Source organism: Gekko japonicus, unplaced genomic scaffold (genome assembly GCF_001447785.1).
Source record: "Gekko japonicus isolate JY-2015 unplaced genomic scaffold, Gekko_japonicus_V1.1 scaffold428, whole genome shotgun sequence".
NCBI lineage: Eukaryota > Metazoa > Chordata > Lepidosauria > Squamata > Gekkonidae > Gekko > Gekko japonicus.
In genome coordinates, this window is record NW_015165842.1 from 229,893 (window position 1) to 243,425 (window position 13,533).

General features: G+C 44.4%; 1 protein-coding gene across 1 annotated transcript in view; it reads left to right on the forward strand.

Moving 5' to 3' along the window:
• The window catches only part of FOXO1 (forkhead box O1), a 65,047-nt gene extending 60,591 nt beyond the window's left edge, over positions 1-4,456 (forward strand). Inside the window, exon 3 of the mRNA XM_015411009.1 lies at positions 2,126-4,456. The gene's annotated coding sequence lies outside the window, so the exon portion shown is untranslated. The remainder of the gene's footprint in view (positions 1-2,125) is intronic.
• Positions 4,457-13,533: the final 9,077 nt, after the last annotated feature.

Sequence of the window (13,533 nt, forward strand, 5' to 3'; positions counted from 1 at the left end):
CTGTCATGTCCCTGGGAGAAACCGGTTGCTGCATCCCTGCCAGGAGGAGGGGTTGTAATACAGACTGCCTGGGAGTCAGCATCCTAATCCCTCCTTCCCAGGTAAACTGTTTGCTGTGTCCCTGCAAGACGTAGGGTTGGGGGGGATGCAGGCAGTAGTGTCAGAATGTTATTTCCCTACCTGGGATTCAGCATGTGCTACACAACGTTGGGTTCACCCAGCCACATGTTGTGTGTGCTCTTTGGCAGTAAGCAAAACAGAAGGGTTTGTATAGTCATCTTGATTAGCAATTAGCCTCTGTTCCTCTGTGTAAAAAGAGCTCTTATTAAAGGGCGGACTCCCCCTTCCCCCAGCCTGGATTAAATATTTGGATTCCAAGATTACCATTGTTTATTGCTCTTCATTCTTACCTTTTAAAATTAACAAAGTAGGCAGTCATATATGTTGCATACAATTTTATGTGGTAAAACTGACCGTCAGGTTCACGGTTGAGCATCTTGGATCAAGCCTAGATAGAGAAAGGGCCCAGGGGAACAGCTGTCTGGCAACCAGGCCAAAGCTGACACTGTCCCTCGGAGGACCTCGAACAGTCACCAAATGAAAAATGATCGTGAGAATCAGTTTATATTTTTAAAGCTTAGCATTTGCCCAGACAAGTACAGAAAGTACGATGAGGTATGCAATGCTTCAGTGGTCTCTATTAAAGATTCCAGTGTTTTTTGTGGCCGATGTCACTAGTCCCGGCACAATGCTCCCTCTAAGCTGTGGAGTCTTGTGAGCAAAAATTCTCCTTTGTGGGCTACTGGCATTGCAGTTGTGAGTGAGTGATTTGGCTACTGCATCAATTAGTTTGCTCTGGAGCAGTGTTCCCTCTAAGCTGAGTTGCTGTGAGCTAGCTCACAGTTTTTTAGCCTCCAGCTCACACATTTTCATCTTAGCTCAGGAAGGATGGCTCCAGAGCAAACTAATTTATGCAGTAGCCAAATCACTCACCCACAACTTTAATGCCAGTGGCTCACAGAGTAGAATTTTTACTCACAAGACTCCACAGTTTAGAGGGAGCATTGCTCTGGAGCCATCCTTCCTGAGCGAAGGCAAAAATGTGTGAGCCAGAGGCTAAAAAACTGTGAGCTAGCTCACACTAACTCATCTTAGAGGGAACACTGCTCTGGAGCCATCCTTCCTGATAAAATGTGTGAGCTGGAGGCAAAAAAACTGTGAGCTAGCTTACACTAACTCAGCTTAGAGGAAACACTGTGCTGTAATTAATATTTTCCTCTTTTTTGTACACTATTCTATAAAATCCACATTTGTGCTCTAAAGAGAACTGGAAACCTTTCTCCCCCCCCCTTCACTTAAATCTGAGAGACACATAGTGGTATGTAGGATCCTGGTATGACCAGAGGTCATTTCGGGGGGGGGATCGCAGTTCCCCCGGGTGAGGTACGGGGGCGGGGCACATGACGAAGCCCCGCCCCCTGCTTCCGGCCGCCCCGCTTCCGGTCCTCATTCAGCCAGGAGGAGGCAGGAGAAGAGGGAGGGTAAGTTGCTTCCTCCCTGCCTCTCCCCACCCCTGCCTGCCTGGGGCCAGGGAGGGCCTTCGCGGGGCTTCCTTGCACTCCTGCCGGCCTTGCAGGTCCACCGCCGGGTCCCTCATGGGGCTCGGCAGTGGAGCTGCAAGGCCAGCGGCGGCGGCCAGGACCGTTGGGGGCGGGGTGTGTGGCCTTATGACACACTTCCGGTGATGTCAGGGGGTGTGGCATATGCTAATGAGTTCCCCTAGTTTTTTTCTACGAAACGACCCCTGGGTATGACTAACTACATCATATGTAATAAATTTTCTACCTTTGACCGTCGGCCTCCTTAACAATCCTGTAAAAGATTCCGAAATGATATACTCTTAAATATGTATTTGTAACTGGCTTGAATGGGTAAGAAATTGAACCTTTCAGTTTTGGTTCTCTTACAGAGTAGCCATAAGCAGTGTTGCACCCTTCTTAAGTCCACTGAAGTCACTGGAGTTAGAAGGATGTAACCCTGCTTAGGGTTTCGCCGTTAGACATATGAACGTTATAACCTTCTGTCTTGCATTCTGAATATTTGTATTTTCCTTCTGTTGTCCTAGGCTACAATTTAAAGTGCTTCAGAGATCTCTAACTGCAGAAACTGAGCAAGAGAGTCCAAAGATATCCTTCAGCCTTTGTATATTCTTTGTAAAAAAATTTCTCTTGTCAGACTTGGCAGCAGATAGATTTTTTTCCCCTGCACTGGATGTATGCCAGATACTTGCAGGTCATTTGCTGCTGTAGGTAGGTATGTGCCATTGGAAGTGCGTTTACCTGGACGTGCCAAACTCTCACTACAATGTCAAAGGAGAAGAAAATACCTTTTTCATCATGTTTGGTGACTGTGAACATTGTACGCTGTAGAAGCAAAACTTTTTTAAAAATCTGAGAAAAAGTTAAAACTTTTAATACTGTGGTAGTTTTAAACCTTGACTTGCCTCTGATCCAATTCTTTTTTTCATCTGCTGAACTCATGGGGACCTATGGATAGCTCATTTAACTGCCTTAAATGTATTAATATTGCTCTACATTTCATATGAAAACATATCATTGTATGTTATCTGACCAAAGTCATTGGCCACTCAGACTTCCACGTCCAAGAGCAGATTGAAAACTTTATCTATCAAATTTCTTACTGGTTTTGTAGATTTATTGTGGGGGGCTAACTTCCAGATCATTTAATTTTATTAATCAACTTGAATTTTTTTGTAATACGCATATTGCTATTTTTCTTACATCTCTACTTTGTTATACAAGCTACTTAAAAAAAATTAAATTCAAGATGCCTAGCAACATTCCTAACATTTTATATACAGTATTTTAACTAGAGTAAGGGGGGAGAAGTTTATTATTAGCACCCTGATGCATGTATGCATCTAAAAGTAGGTAATATCTTTGAGCATTCCCTTCCCAACAGTTGATCTGTAGGTATATACCGAACTTCTTTCACTGTGAACACTGACTACCACCAAGTGTTCATTGTTGCATGGATTTAGGTCCAGTGCTTTATTTCACGGAAGTTTCATAAGGTTTGGTATCCCCAGTGTAGGGACTTCTCAGTTTAATAATGTTTCCATTAATAATCTGTGTTAGTTTTGCTTGTTCTTAATTGGCTTGATGGGATCTATTACCTCTCTCTTTCCCCTCCCCCCCACTGCTTCCTGCTTAGTTTAAAGACATTCAAAGGGATATAACCTTTGGTGGTGTGAACATACTTTGCAGTAACAGATCACCATGACAAGCTGCGGAGACATAATTATTTATATGATTGGCTTCAGTTGATCCTAACACCTTCAGAATCTTACATTATGCATAGTCCCAAGTCTCTTGGAGAGGTTTATAATAGTAGGTTGTTAAAGTATAGGTGAATAATGTAGAATCTAAAATACTGTGTTGTGTACTTCTGATGGCTCCTTAGAATGCTAACTTGAGCACCGATCCCCCTGTACTGTCTATATTTTCATATGGCACATCCCACTGTTCACCTGTTGTTAGCGTAATCATAGAAGAAAATCCCTCTTAATATATCAGACATTCAGATAATGTTCTAATAATGCTGCCCAGTAATTGTGGGGAAAGTGAAAGATTAATGAAGGTTATTATTCTAAATGGAAAGTTGTGTGACTGCCGATGAAACATGCTTTCTGCATAGACTTTAATTTCGGTAGTACTTGAGTAAAAAAAATATTGTAAATGGTGGCGTTACAAAATGTGCAAATTGTTCTACCAAGCAGCTTTGTATTTTGCTTTCCCCCGCCCCTATTGGTCTGTACTCATTGTGAGAAGTGTGTTATACAATAGAACTGTTCCTATACTTTACATTTTAATATATTGTTTCTTCTGTAACATGTATTATTAGTTGCATTAATGAGACCTCTGTCTTGATTAAACTGACAAGTTGCTTAGAATGGTAACCAAAGTTGTGCTGATGAATGCTGCCAGTGCGACAGAACGTTCCCTAAAAGAAGAAGATAAAAGATAAAAGTGGACCAGCTCTTCTAACAGTCTTAAGTTTGGACTTGTTCAACAACTGGATGGGTGTTGCTTTTTTTTATATAAACAGTTTTAAGTTCACATGAAATTTTCAGGCTTGTTAATTTATAACTAATTTTAAATAAGATATCTTTCTCTCTTTTTTGTATTTTGTAATTACTATAAAAAGTGTACTGTGGTTCTTGCGAGCAAAGAAATGTAACTCTGCGTTAACTTTTATATGGACTTTTGTATGGAAGAGGTCGCTCTCATCCTTCTGCCGAACCAGCACTGTTGCCACACTGACATGGAAATACTTCACATTTCATTTGGATGAGCTGTAAGAATACGGTGGCATTTTACTGTTGCACCCTGCAGAATTATCTTTGGGATATGTGTAAAAAAAAAGTGCCTGATGTTTTTTCAAACCTAAAATAAGCCTTTGTATAAAGCCATAAATGTATATACATTGCTTTAATTGTGTTGTCTTTTTCATGTGGTGACTTGTATGTTGATAAAGGATTCTGATCTTTATTAGTTGAAATCATTCATATAATCAGGAGAAATCTTTCGGGATCCTAATTTATCAAAAATCCTGGGAGATAGAGTGCATTGTAACTTGGGCAAATTTTGTTGAGACAGTGACCAAAAAGATTTATAAATGGGTATTTCAGTTTTGTAAATAGAGGGACTTGGGGCATAGTGATGGGTGACTCTCCAAAAGCTAAAACCAAAATCTGTGTAATACAACACAGTTTTTTAAGGACCAGCCAAACTGACACAAAACGTTGTGTAAGCTTTCAAGAACAGCCAGTACTTAACCAGTAAATCCATGAATGAACTGAGATTTCCGGCCCTAATGTAAATGGAGCGCTCTATGAGATGGCTTGCCCTTTTCCTTTCAGCGCTGTCCCCAATGCTGCCCTCCCACAACTGAGACAGGGAAGATCGAAGCACTTACACCTTTCAGTGGGCTTAGAAGGCTGTCATTCTGCTTGAGATTATTGCACTGTGAATTGTAGACTTGGAAAGCTGTAGAATTCCAGGTTGTACGACTACCATACAATCATGCCCCACAGTGCATTAACCTAACTGGCACAGAGTGTTCGAAGCATGAGATCTGCATTTGTTTCCACTGTGCTTTGGAAAACAAATCCACACGGCACTCTTGATGTTTAGTAGCTTTCGGTTGTAATACAGTAATTTTGTATAAATTGTCCGTAATTCTGAATTCTGTTCTTCATTATAGTCTTATACCAGTGGTCATGTAGGAGTCCTTAGAAAATAAAGGTATATAAAAATACATCTGGAATATCCATCTAAAAGCTCTGTGAGTCAAAGGCTTGCCAGAGGCAGTATAGCCTAATAAAAATGTGAAGTCCAGTGAAATACTTTTTCTCCCTCCCGGGCAGTGGGTGCAATCTTTCATACCCACGTGACAAATACAGACCCAAGTCAACGGCCTGAGTAACTGTGACCAATTTCCCACAAGCCGCTGCTCTGCGTTCGCTCTACCCTTTCCCCCGATCAAAAAACAGGATTGAGTAGACACGGGGGAAATCGGGCAAAACTGGGGGGCAAAACGTGGCCATGCAGCGAATAGTGGGAAATTGACACATACGATCGGGGAAAGGGAAGAGCGAGGGTGGAGCAGCAGCTTGTGGGAAATCGGTCCCTGTGTCAAAATGGGAAATGCAGTTCTGGCTTTCCCTGATAGGCAGCTTTCTTTAGAGTGCCAGGTTTGATAGACGGTTACTTACAGTTCTGGCATAACCAGGTTTGCCAACCTACAGGTGGCACCAGTCAATCTCCTGCAGTTACAGTTGATCTCAAGATGAGTAAGATCATTTCCCCTGGAGAAAATGGCTGCTTTGGAGGGGTGGACTCTGCAGTGGTCCCTCCTCAAACCCTCCCCTCCCCAGGCCCCACCCCCCAAAAAAACCTCCAGGTATTTTCCAACCCCGACCTGACAACCTTAGGCATATATACCATAACACCTACCATAAGACAGGTCGCAGCCCGGTCAGGGAAATGCAGTGCTATTGCTATTCTGTGTCCCTGGCTATTCTACCTAATAGAAGCAGAGCTAAATATCCCAACTTCAACTTCACCTGAACTCTCTGCTTAAAGCAATAAACAGTTCTGCAATAAAAGTAAATGGCAGGGGGCTGATTTTAAGCCTAATGACGCTTGGCCCGGGAAAGTTTTACTGTGCTTGTTGGAAAAGTTTAGCTAATGCTAATTAATTCATCCTCAGTTCAGTAGATTTTGAAATGTCTCATCACACATTCTTCAGCCTCATGCATGCTGGATGTCATAAGAACTGTAAAAATTTTAACGAGGCTCTGATGAATAGAGATATGGCTGTTTGTAGCTGAACTCTTGTCTCTATTGCTTGGAGGGGAAAGAACATTCCCCTATTAAAAGCATCCTCATTTTATAACACAGAGCTGACAAAGAAGCACGTGTCCAAGGCCTCCCGGGAGTAGATACTACCTTTAAAAATCTACCTTGTTTGTATTTTGGAGGACTGTAAAGAGCTTGCATGTAGTATAATGTGTGTGTGTGTGTGTGTGTGTGTGTGTGTGTGTGTGTGTGAGCAGCAGTACCTGTTATAGACAATGTTCCCTCTGTGGAGTCTTGTGAGCAAAAAATTCTACTTTGTGAGCTACTGGCATTAAAGTTGTGAGCTTTAATTTGGCTACTGCATAAATTAGTTTGCTCTGCAACCATCCTTCCTGAGCGAAGACAAAAATGTGTGAGCTGGAGGCTCAAAAACTATGAGATAGCTCACACTAACTCAGCTTAGAGAGAACACTGGTTATAGATATTACAACCTGAACCAATGATAGCTGGTGCCCAGTGTTCCCTCTAAACTGAGTTAGTGTGAGCCAGCTCACACATTTTTGTCTTCGCTCAGGAAGGATGGTTGCAGAGCAAACTAATTTATGCTACAGCCGAATTGCTCGCTCACAACTTTAATGCTAGTAGCTCACAAAGTAGAATTTTTGCTCACAAGACTCCACAGCTTAGAGGGAACATTGCTGGTGCCACCCCCATAACCCCTTAATCCATCAAAAGGGGATTATTCAATATATCACCAGCGATGCCCTCCAAAGTGGCAGTGGTGGCTCAGCTCCTGGGCAGAGCAAATTCGGGAGGGAGCGTTGCCCCAAGGACCCCTTCCCCCGGTGCCATGTTTCCCCCCTTCTCTGTTTTTTTACTAGCTACCTCTATTACCAACTAGAGATGCTAGCTACGGAGTTTATAGTTCACCACTCCTGGACTCGTTTGTGAACTTGCACAGCTATAACATAATCCGATAGCTAGCCTTGACTTCCTCCTGCCCTTTCAAAATGATTTTTTGAAACTAGGTTATCTCCTTAGCGCGAGCCTTGATGTGGTGCCACTGTGATGCGCTATGACTCACCCATGTTAATGGTTTGGGAATGGGGTAGAAAAGTCTTGTCATGGGAAGTATTTAGTTAAAAAAGACCTCTCTACTCACCTTTCTCCCAAGCACCTTAGAACCTGAGTAACCACACTGTTAAAGCAATCTAATTTTTTTTAAAAAAATGTTTTTGCCTTAAAACTTTCTCATGCTGCCTTTCCACTTGATCAGGGCTCACAAGGCGGTGAACACGAAAACATCTGAACAATTTAAAACATTTAAAATTATAAAATAGTTCAATAAAAAACACACAAACGTACAGCACCAGAACCAGGGAGGAGGTCAAATAACCGTTATTGGGGGGGGGTATGCCAAATGAAACAAAAAAGTCTTCACCTGCTGGTGGAAGACAACAATGGAGGGAGATAGAAGAATCTTCCCTGGGGAGGGAGTTCCAAACCACCTTGACCTGAGGCAGGAAGCAAATTGGAGGCCCAGATCCAGGAGCACCCCCCAAGCTATGAACCTGCTCCTTTAGGGGGAGAGCAACCCCATCCATAACAGGGGAGAACATATTTCCTGGGTCAGGCCTTTCCCTCCAACAGTAGCACCTCTTTTGTTAGGAGTAAGTTTCAGCTTGTTAGCTATTAATCGTTTTTAATCAACAATCAGGGCTCTTTTTGTAGAAAAAGCCCAGCAGGAACTCATTAGCATAATAGGCCACACCCAACAGCAGGAACTCATTAGCATAATAGGCCACACCCCTGACAGCACAGCTCATTAGCACATTAGGCCGCACCCACATGTTACCAGAAGTGTGGTCATCCAGCCACATCCACCTTTTGCTTGTTATTCTGTTTACCTTGTTTGTTGTCAAAACCGAGGGCCTTTTTTTGTAGCAGGAACTCCTTTGCATGTTAGGCCACACCCCCTAATGTAGCCAATCCTAATGCGTTTCTGTTGTTGGGTGTGGCCTATTATGCTAATGAGCTCCTGCTGGGCGTGGCCAACTTGAGAGCCAGCCAGAACTCCGTTCCTGTGCGTTCCTGCCCAAAAATAGCCCTGATCAACATTAAAACCATAGATAATACAATACACTTAAAACCACGTTAAAAACCAATTTGGGAACAAGTTATGTATGCTCAAGAGAAGAGAAGTGCAGAGCTTTTAGGGGACTGAAAAGGCAAAGGATTAATGGAAATGCTGGGGGTGGGCTATAGGGGAAAGAGAGCAACCATGCCCCCTGAGGTTCGCTGCTATTTTGTTAAGGACAGGAAGAATGTTAAAGCAGGAGGGAAGCCACAAAATGGTGTGGTAATGCATGGGAGTTCTCTCGTCAGGCATTAATGATATAAAAGACACGAGCTGTGGGGGAAAAAGTTGCTCCCCACCCCTGCTGCTGCCAAGACAAAACTTTGCTGTTTGGAGCAATAATCGATATTTGCAACAAACTAGTACTAGCAGTCTAAAGCCAAATGACTGATTTAGTTCAAGTACCTGAAACTCTACCCTGGCCCCACGGCCCACTCACAGCCAGCAGGGCGGACCCTTCTTTACAACTGCAGGAATAGTCTCAAGCCACAGCGACTCTATGCCCCCTTTGCCCTCTGTGCCACACTCCTGATAACTCTTCCCCGGGACGTTTTCCTTATAGCTCTGTCTCTTCTATCTGCCCTTCCTTCTGCTTCCATTGCCTCACTCAGCCACCTCCTCTGACAACTTTCTTTAGCCATCCTCTTCTCCCCAGCTTCTCTGTCTTCTGGGTTTTTCTCCCAGTCTGCTTTCTAGTCCTTAGTTTGCTTCTCCTTCCACAGTGGCTGTGAGAGGCTTGTGATCTCTTAGAACAATAGTTGGCCTGTGAACACAATGTGGCCGACTGCTTCGTTCCTTGAGCATTTGGAATATGCAGGAACATTCCATGACATCATAGATGCACAACCAATAATTATCAGAAGTTTCACTGCCACAGTGTGTAACAGAGATTCCTTGAGGAACAGTATGAGGATTTACAGTCAATAAATTATATTTATTATGTGAAATAAAAATCATTATCTAGAAAGGGCTTTGCAGGGAAGGCTTGGTAGGGAAGGAAGCATGGTATAGCCCAATCTCATCAGATCTTATTTATTTATATATATTTTTATTCATTTCATTTGTATCCCGCCCTCCCTGCTCAGGCAGACTCAAGGCGGCTTACACACAATATGTTAGAACAACTAAAAACACAGAATTAAACAAAAGCACAACAATATCTATATATCTAATAGCCAAGTCGCCCCCGTGCGTGCGGATACCTAAATCCGCGCATCGGGGGCACCTGGGGGGGGGGAGGGAGATTTTCGTGCACACTTGAGGCAGTTGCACAAAAATCTTAAAAGTTAAAAAATATATAGTGGGGGGATACTTAAATCTCCCCAAAAGTGACAGAGCGTCCCCTGCGCAAGCGCAGGGGACGCTCTGCAGCCGGCCTCGCCGCTGCCTCGGAGCTGGGCGGTGGGGGGATCGGCGAGGCCCGGCAGCTACAAGCCGTGCAGGCCTTGCTTTGCAGCAGGGGGGGGAGCGGCGAGGCCCGGTGGCTACAAGCTGTGCGGGCCTCGCTTTGCAGTGGGGGGGAGCGGGGGGGAGGCACCGACGAGGCCCGGCGGCTGCAAGCTGCTCGGGCCTCGGTTCAGAGCGGGGGGAGGAGGAGGCGGGTGGAGGGAGATCGAGCGGGGAGGAGGAGGAGACGGAGGAACTGGCGGGATGGGGGGGAGCTTACCTGCTCCTGCTGGTTCCTCCTCCACCGGCTCAGTTTGGAGCTCCCCTGCCCTCCCCCCCGCAAGTTTCGCGGGTCGTCTTTCTTGTAATAATATAATAACAAAAACATATCTTAAAGTGCTAGTACATTCATAGATGATGGTGGTATTCACAGCATCCAAGGAAGTTAAGCAGGGTCAGTATTTGGAAGGAAGACCTCCAAGGACGGTTCTGCAGAGGAAGGCAATGGCAAGCCACCTCTGCTTCTCACTGCTGGTTGCAAGCCACATGTATCTTCCTCTAAGTGTACACTTAAAAATATAAAATCGGAATGTGACGAACTGGTGCCTGAAAACATTTGCAGTTACATGCAGTCAGCATATCCTGCAATCGGCCATGTTTTCCTGTCAATTGTATATTGGTGGTGGAAAGTACTGTCACGTCGTAGCCGACTTATGGCAGCCCCATAAGGTTTTCAGGGCGAGAGGCTTCAGAGATGGTTTGCCATTGCCTGCCTCTGTGTCACGACCCTGGGCTTCCTTGGTGGCCTCCCATCTAAATACTAACCAGGGCCAACCCTGCTTAGCTCCGGAGATATAACAAGGTCAGGCTAGCGTGGGCTGTCCAGGTCAGGGCTTTGACAGTGCATGAATGAACACATGTGAAGCTCCCCAATGCTGAATCAGACCATTGTCCACCAGTGTCAGTATTGCCTACTCAGACAGTCAGTGGCTCTCCAGGGCCTCAGGTGGAAGTCTTTCACATGATCACCAGCTGCCTGGTCATTTGAACTGGAGATGCCGGGGATTGAACCCGGGACCTTCCACAAGCAAAGCAGAGGCTCTTCACTGAGCCGCAGTCCATCTCCCATTCAAGGCTAAAACCCATTTTTGTGGGATACATGTGAGCCGTTTCCCCAAACTTTTCTTTTAACACTAAAAAGCAGCTGTGGGGGAGGGTCAGGTAATTTGAACTGGGCCGCAGTACTGGGGGATTAACTCCCACCCCCCAATAAACCCCCCCCATAGAAATTGCTCCCTGAAGCTGCTATTAGCCACATTGGGTGGGGGGCAGGGGTCATTTGGGGGGGGACGCGGGGGGACGCCATCCCCCCGGGTGAGGTGCGGGAGGGCGGGGCCTGGAGCTCCCTGCTGGTGCCCGCTAGAGGTCGCCACCAGCTGTGGGGAGGACACACTTCCAGTGATGTCAGGGGGTGTGGCATATGCTAATGAGTTATGCTAATGAGTCCCCCTAGCTCTTTTTCTACGAAATGACCCCTGGTGGGGGGGACGTATTTTCCCCTAATAGCCACTTAGAGGGAGGATAGCTTTTCGAGATAAGGCATAGAGGGAAAGGATTAACACCTCTCCCGATCCAAATCACTGTGTCTGAGTCACAGACCTTTTCTAATATTCAAAGAAATGTTGAGATATGTTTGTAAAGTCTCATTTGATCCTCAGTTGCAAGCCATTATGTAATGTCTGGAATCGCCTTTTTGAACATGTTGATCCTAGCCTCTCAACTGGTGGACAACTCTCAGTGGTTTTAGCATAACTGGACGTACTGAGCACGTCTGCCCCATTTTAAAAGTCCCCCCCACACACACACACACTGAAACAGGATGGCCTGTCCAAAATGTTCTGTAATTGCATTTTGCTAATATTCCATGGATTTCACTTATCCAAATATTTATAGCAATATTTTATTCCTTCATTTTCCTTTTGAACTTTCTTGTTTGTTTGCAGTATTATGTACTCAGGTTGAGCTAGGAGGGACGTCATCTGTACCGTTCATCCTTTCGGAACAGTTTCCGTTAGGGTACTACACTGTCTGGGACAGAGGAGAGAGCAACAATTTAAAAGAAAATGTCCTAGGCACTGTTTCATGCTGGAAGTAGAAATGGATTTTTTCCAGAAAGAAAGTATTGCCAGGGTCATACTACTGTTACCAAACCAACATATTTGGGACCACAAATAGGTCTAGGAAATATTCAACAGTCAACTTCTGGAAACTGTTGGTAATTTGGAGGAGCTGAAAAAGAGCTTGAGAGACAAATAGCACATTTGGAATCCCCCATGACCATTTAATTTCACTAGGAGAGGAATTATCCTATAACTGCCAAGTTTAGTATTATACTTTACAACTATGGTGCTGGGGGGGGGGATCCTCAGATATGCAAGGCTTCAGTACCTGCAAAGTCCTGTTTGTTCACTTTATATTAGGATATAAATATATATTTATAATATAATATAATATAATAATAAATATATAAGTAGCATTAGGCAAAGTGGAAAAGAGGAGGGAAGTATTTCTCACAGTCCCTCACATTTTCTTTGCTTGTTACAGTCACATTTTGAACACTTGCCATTGTTTAACTGTGGAAGACAAATGTAATAACCAACATTCCCTCTAAGCTGTGGAGTCTTGTGAGCAAAAATTCTACTTTGTGAGCTACTGGCATGAAAGTTGTGAGCAAACGATTTGACTGCTGCATGAATTAGTTTGCTCTGGAGCCCTCCTTCCTGAGCTAAGATAAAAATGTGTGAGCCGGAGGCAAAAAAACTGTGAGCTAGCTCACACTAACTCGGCTTAGAGGGAACACTGGTAATAACTGTAGATGAGTTACTGGTAGAGAGATCTCTGGGTCCCGAAAGGATTTTGTGCTTAAGCCTCTCGCCTCTCCCCCTTTCCTCTCTCATTGCCAAAACAAGAGATTAGATGGTGATGTGGAGTTATCCTCACCATAGGTTTCTTTTAGGATGTCCTCTGAGTTGGATTTGCTGAACTAAGAATCTCATTGCCACACTAGAAATTGGGAATAAGGTTTTTCTCTGGTCAGATTGACACAATGGGGTCTGTGTTTACATATGCTAATCTATTTAGCCCTGTCCAGTCTTTACAATTTGGTGCCCCAACCTTGGATAATGGAAGAGTGCGCAATACTGCTACCTGTAATCCTTCCAGTGTACTAGTGGCCATTTTGTGTGAATAGGGCAGCACGTGTATTCTGCAGCTTCAGTACACACGAGTGCATACCCTCAAAAATCTGGAAGCTGGAAAATACATGCATTAACCTGTTTACACAAAATGGTGAGTGCATATATTAAGACAGTCGTGTATAGCTCAATCATCCCTTATGCAAGGTTGGGTTGCTGGAATTGTAATGCTAGGGCGGGGAGGCTTTTGAGATTGATACATGGATGACCCTTACTTGGAGGCAAAGATTTGATTCCCCACTTCTCCACATGCAGCCAGCTGGGTGAACTTGAGTCAGTCACAAGTTCTTTCAGAACTGTCCTCTCAAGACAGCTGTTCTCTCAGAACTCTGTCAGCCCCACCCTCTTCACAGGGTGTCTGTTGTGGGGAGAG